This window comes from Fundulus heteroclitus, chromosome 1 (assembly GCF_011125445.2).
Source record: "Fundulus heteroclitus isolate FHET01 chromosome 1, MU-UCD_Fhet_4.1, whole genome shotgun sequence".
NCBI lineage: Eukaryota > Metazoa > Chordata > Actinopteri > Cyprinodontiformes > Fundulidae > Fundulus > Fundulus heteroclitus.
Window position 1 is genome coordinate 35,109,918 of NC_046361.1, and position 6,310 is coordinate 35,116,227.

Consider the following 6,310-nt stretch of genomic DNA (forward strand, 5'->3'; position numbering starts at 1 on the left):
GCTCTAGAAGGATGGCAGACAGCTGTAAAATAGGTTAAAAGCACTTTAACTTTTAACAATCATGTTGTAAGGTCAAAATGATGCGTCGCTGCAGGTTTGTGTCTTGTTGCTTTTGTTGTAGCTTGTCGTTTTTTTTTTTTTTGTTGTTGTTGTTTTTGAGGAAATACTCAGCATCTGTGTTGTTCAGGCGACGCGTCACACAGTGAAGCACCTGGAGGTTCTCTCCTTAACGAGGCTAATGCATGAAGTTTAAACGCCTCCTGATCTGTTGTCTGCCTGGGTGTCGTGGCGCCTGTGTCCCCGAAGGAACCGGCGGCCAGCCTGATGGACGGGGACAGTACTTTTACAGCAGTTAAGATGTTAGTTTTCCTGCTTAATGTATTTATTTTTAATTTACAAATGATTTAATTTCCTGATTGCTGCTGCAGTGTTAAAATATCACTTTGTGCATCTGTCAGGAACTTATGTTGCCATTTTTACGTGGAGCAGTGACGGGTGGGCGGGGGATAGCATTAGGATAGTTGTCATGGTTACGTTTGTTTGTTTTTTTATAAATTGGGACGACAGAGTCACTATAGAGAAACTGCGGTGATTAGGCAGCATCCACTCTAGATGAAGTTATGGCCGTTTTGGTTCACGCTTGTGGTTTCTGGTGTTTAACTGCCCCCTTGTGGGCTTTTGTGGAAACTACATGAGAAAGCAGCTTCGTGTATGTGGGATCTGGGAAGATGAAACGAAGCCATTTAGGAAACCAGTTGGTGTTTCTGTTCACTTGAAAACAAGAATTCTTTAACATATTTCCATTTTCTCTGTTGGAAGTTGTAAACAGAATATTCTGCGTTTTAGATTTTAGGTTTATTTTGAAGCATTTTGAGTAGCGGGCCTCCTTTGAAAGCCCGAAACACCGGTGAGGATTCGCCATTCTGGCATTTATTTCTAAGTCTGACCCGCTGCCATAGCTTTTAATTGCCAGCTCACGGCTGCATTGAACTTGAATGGAAGCAACATCTGCTCAAAACATTTAAAGTATCCCTCTTTAATCAGAGTATGATATCAAGTCAGTTAAATCGCATGACAATTAATCTAGTGGGTTCAGTAGCAGAGAGGGGACGTTAATCGGTTTTTACCATTTTAGCGATAATGAAATTACCAGCGCCACTAAAGGGCCGTCAGAGGTCTTTAACCCATATGCAGGATTGGTATCTGCTCCTTTGTGCCAGCAGGAACAGGAGAAGTACCGCCGTATACCTCCAGCGTTCCCAGCGGGCCAGTGGCGTGAACGTCTCTGAACAAACCGTCAGAGATGGACGTCATGAGGATGGCCTGAGGGCCAGACGTCCTCAGCTTAGTGCTGCGGTCACTGCCGAGCTGGATGTAGTGGGTTCCTCCTGGTCCATGATAATGCCCCGGCTCATGGGCCAGGAGATTACAGGCAGATCCTGGAGGATGAAGGAATTGGTACCATTGACTGGCCTCCATTAACCCCTCCCACCCTGGTCAGAACCTGGGGGGGGGGGGGGGGGGAGGAGGGGGAGTGGGAGTGCTGCAGTTTGATCTTTTTCATCCAATGATGCGTCATCCCTTTGTTCCCAACACTTTCCCCGCTCCATATCAGGACAGAGATCCAGCAGGACTTTCTTTTTTTTTTTTTTTTTCAATAGAGTTCTTATGTGTTTTTGAAATGTTTCTGTAATTTTCTTGAGCAGTGACTCCTGCAGCTGGATATAAATTTTTTTTTGGCTGTGATGATTAAACTCTCTCAGGAGTTTGTGCAAACAAGGAGTGTGGAAAAGAAAAAAAACTGAAGGCAGAGGAAATACGTGGCTTATTTGCGACGGATATCATCGAAAATCCAACACGAATATTGCCAGTTCTTTCCCCAATATAGTTTTGAATTCAACAGAAAATGAAGTATATGCAGGATTATCTGCATTTCTGCATCTCTTTTATATTTTTGTCAAACTCCAGACATTGAAGGAAGTTGGCAGAGTTCAATTTTTATACATTTGATAACTAAAAAATCAACAACAGCTAATCTAATAGTTTTCTCTCACATGTTTGTTTTTAAATTACAATTTAAAAGCTTTAACTTTACTAGAGCCAACTGGAGACTTGTAGGATTGTGAGTAGAGTTTTTTTTTTTTTTTTTGAGGGGTCTGCTGATTCAGCTCATCTTAACCACAGTTATAAATTAGCAGACTTTTTTTCGCAGCATTTCCATTCGCAGGTTAAAGTTAGGACAGAAACTGCTTTTAAACGTTTACATTCCCTAACTGATTGGAAGTCGGAGGACGGCGTTGATTCAGCTGATAGCATTCTAGCAAGCATCAGGCTGGCCAGCGGTTCCTTCCCGTTAAGCCGGGCTTCATCGGTCTTTGACTTCTCCAGGCGAGTTGTGCATGAAGAACTTTCCTTCCCCAAATATATTTATACTTCCTCTGTTTCTGGGCTTATTTATGCATCTAGTTGTGTCGGGCTGGCTTGTAATGCGCTCCCAGCAACGTCGACTTGAAGTGCAAAAGAATCTCAGCTCGCAAAAAATGTTTTTGCTTTAAAGTAAATAGTTTATAGTGTTTATTTTTTTTGTGTGTGTGTGTGTTGTAAAATCTGCTTTTTTTCTTAGTTCTCATACAGTTTTGTGAAGTTGAACCAGTTTTGTAAATACAGTATATTTTAAAGTTACATCGTGTGTTTGTGTTTTTCTTATTGCTAAAATTCTGAAAGTGCTCAAAACTTCTTTCCTCTGAGGTCCCAGAATCTGGTGTTTACTCTGAGCAGAGATATAGATAAAAGATGATAAATAGGTGAAGGACTGATAAAGCCTGAGCCCCTCTTTCTGTTACACAGAGCTAATTAGGGATTGGTTCCTCCCCACCATCGCCACATGCTTGCCCACACTGCAAAAAGGAAACTAAAAGGAAGTAAAAACTTGCTTGAAATTAGTATTTGTCGTTGGTTTCAGCAGGTAAATAAGATAATCTGCCAATGGAACAAGTCTTTTCATCCCTAACATGAGATAATTGGATATACTGCACTGGAAATAAGATGATGGAGATGAGTTGTTCCTAGTTTAAGTGCAAAAATCTTATCCCATTGGGAGATAATCTTATTTATCTGCTCCGATCAAGGGCAAATAAACTAATTTCAAGCTAATTTTACTTTGTTTTCCATATTTGCTTTGCTGGAGGAGAGATCGCTGCAAAGTCAATGACTAGCTGGAGTCATCTTGGCGTCCTTGGATAATTTTCATGTCCTCAGATTATTTTAGTTATGCTAGAAGGATTAACCTGGACTATATCTGGATAGGAGTAGTTTAGATTTGTTTAGTCATGAACCGGATTAATTTGAAGGGAATTGGGTATAACATGGATTAATGTTACAAAGGAGCTGGTGAGTTCATCTTGTTTTGGAAAAAAAAAAATAAAAAAATCTGAATTTAGGACAATTCTGTCAAAATGTCCAGTTCTTAAGAAGGAGATGCCATTTCTGTTCAGTCTGGATTTAAGACCCTGAAGTGGATCAAGAGGTACTGTTTATTTTTGCTCTCAAGTGTTTATGCTTACTGCTCATCTTTGGACAGATTATTCAGCAAAAATACATAAAATCTTTGTTCTTGAATGCAGAAAAATGCCTTAAAATATGCTTGAAAATCCTTGAAATTTCAGCCTGGATTTTAAACGGTTTATAGGTAACCTTGTTGTCTCTTTTTGAACTTTATGGTAGATTTAGATCCTTTTTATTGTGTCCTGAAATGTTAAAACCTCAACTATGACCTCTGTGATCCACTGCTCTCTGTGCAGCTTGCTGATTGGCTAGCCCAGCTCTGTGGTTGCACATTTAGGTTCTAGAAAAGATATAAAAATGTATTTCGAATGTCATCCAGAGCTAAAAGCTTCTTAAAGTTTCAGATTTTCCAGGAATGTGAAAGCTAGCAGGTGCCCCGGAGATTCTACAGCAGCTTTATTTAAGAGACAAAGCAGAAGTAAAGGAAACTGAGTAAAAAAACGTGTAAAAACACCTTTAGCAGCAGCACCGCTCAGTAATGGTTTCCTGTGTGTTATCAGCGTCACGTTGTTGCAGAGGAATTTCAGCTGACTCTCTTTACAGTAATGCTTCAGTTCATTAACTATCTTTATGGTCGTTGTCTTGATGGAACGCCAATTCATCTCCAGCAGGATTTCTTCATGGACTGACCTGTATTTAGCTCCAGAGGTGGGTAGTAACTAGTTACATTTGCTCAATTACATTTACTTGAGTAGAGTTTTGAGAAAAAAAAATCATTTTTGAGAGTAGCTTTATTGCACTTCTTACTTTTAGTCATATTATTACTCAAGTATCTCTACTGTAATTGAGTAAAATTTCTGGCTGCTCTACCCACTGTGAGGAACTTCATGGATAAAGAACAGACTCGTTTTAACCACAAATGCACCAGTGACAAAAACCTAAACTTTGTGTTAAAGTGAGACTCCTCATTTGTTCAAAAGCTTTATTTAAATGTTATTTTCTGTCTGCTGAGCTCATTGAGCCATTTGTAGGTCAAATGAATGTACAGTAAATAGTAGATATTATCATTGGAAGTACTTTACACTGTTCTAACATACTGAATATATATGTTTTATGTTGAAAAAATGTATGTGTTTTTGTCCTCAGTGCATATTTTGTCTTTAAAATACCAGAATTTGCACATAACCTTATATTTTTGTCTGTTTGATTGCATAACTTTTAAATATTGAAGCATCAGCTGTTATTAGTTAATCAGTACCTGAGTAGCCTTCTTACTGAATACAATTTTCCTCATGAGTCATTTCTTGGCTGACAACGTTTTACTTTTACTTGAGTAAAAATATGTTGTAGTAGTGCTACTCTTACTTGAGTACAATTCTTAGCTACTCCACCCACCTGTTTAGCTCCATCTGTCTTCCCATCAACTCTGACCAGTTCCTCTGGTTGTGCAGCAACAAAAACAAAAAAATCATTCCTACAGCATGACGCTGCCACCGCCGGGTTCATAGAGCGCCTTCTTCCACACGTTTTTTAGCAAACTGCAGGGAGGAGTTGTCTTTCTATAAAATATTCAACAATTTTTAACCACTTTTCCATAACACACAGATTTGTTGATTGCTACGCTAATAGTTTTCCTGTCAACAGATTCTCCCACCTGAGCTATAGATCTCTGTAGCTCCTCAACAAACAGGATTAAATCTTTCCCTCAGTTTTCTGAAAAAATTTTCGACATCTATCCAGGAGTCTTTGTCAAATCTGGCAGCTCTGTAGCTCCTCCAGAGTTACATCGAGTTTGTAAGTGCAGTCTTTGTAAGTTTGTATGGTCCCGATTTAAACTTCAACAATATTTTATCTTTGACCTGTTTGGCGTGTTCTTTTGGCTCTTCATTCAGTAAAAGCTGGATTTATACTCTGATTAAATAACACTCCTGCACACTCCATTTCCTCATCAGTAACTTGTGAAGGCAGTTAGTTGCACTGGATTTTTAAGGGTTATCAGCGGGAAAGGGAGATTAACACAAACACAACACACTTTTAAGATTTGTATTTGTTTTTTTTGTGTTTTTTTTTAAAAGGGAAAACATAAATTATTTACCTTTCACATCACAATTATGCTCTATTTTGAAATTTGTGGTTATGTGAAAGCTTTGAAGAGGCGTTAATGTTTTAAAGGTACTACATGCTTATACCATTAAATAGAAAATACACCGGAGATGTCAGAAAACTTTCTACCAGATCATCGAATAAGAGTGGATTTGATAATAAACTGCATTGCTGTTACAACAACGGACATTTTTTTTATTAATGAAAGAGCTCCTGTTACACAAGACAACCAATAATATTAAATTTTTCAGCAACGAGTGCGACTCGTGGAAGTTAATCATTTAATGTACGAATGAAACGTGTATAAAACATGGCTGCTTAGCAGGACTCTGCTGTCAAATATGGATGTTTATCCATGACCATTAAAAAAAATATGCTGTTTATATATCTATATTCTAAGGGAGAAGCATACAGTGCCTTCAGAAAGCATCAACACCCCTTGATTTTATTTTTTCAGATTCAGTTACACAGCCACAAATCTCCATGTTTTGCCTATAGACTGTAAGCGCTGTCACCAAAGTCAAATTCCTTAACCGCAAACTTAATCATGGCCGAATAAAGTTGATTCGGATGATTTACATCCATTGTGATTAAATAGATGAAGCGATGGTCAAGCCGGTAAATATTGTTTCAATAACCAACAACCTTGTGGGGCATGCAGTTCTGTCATTTTACAGAACATTTGGCGGTTTTATTTTTCCTC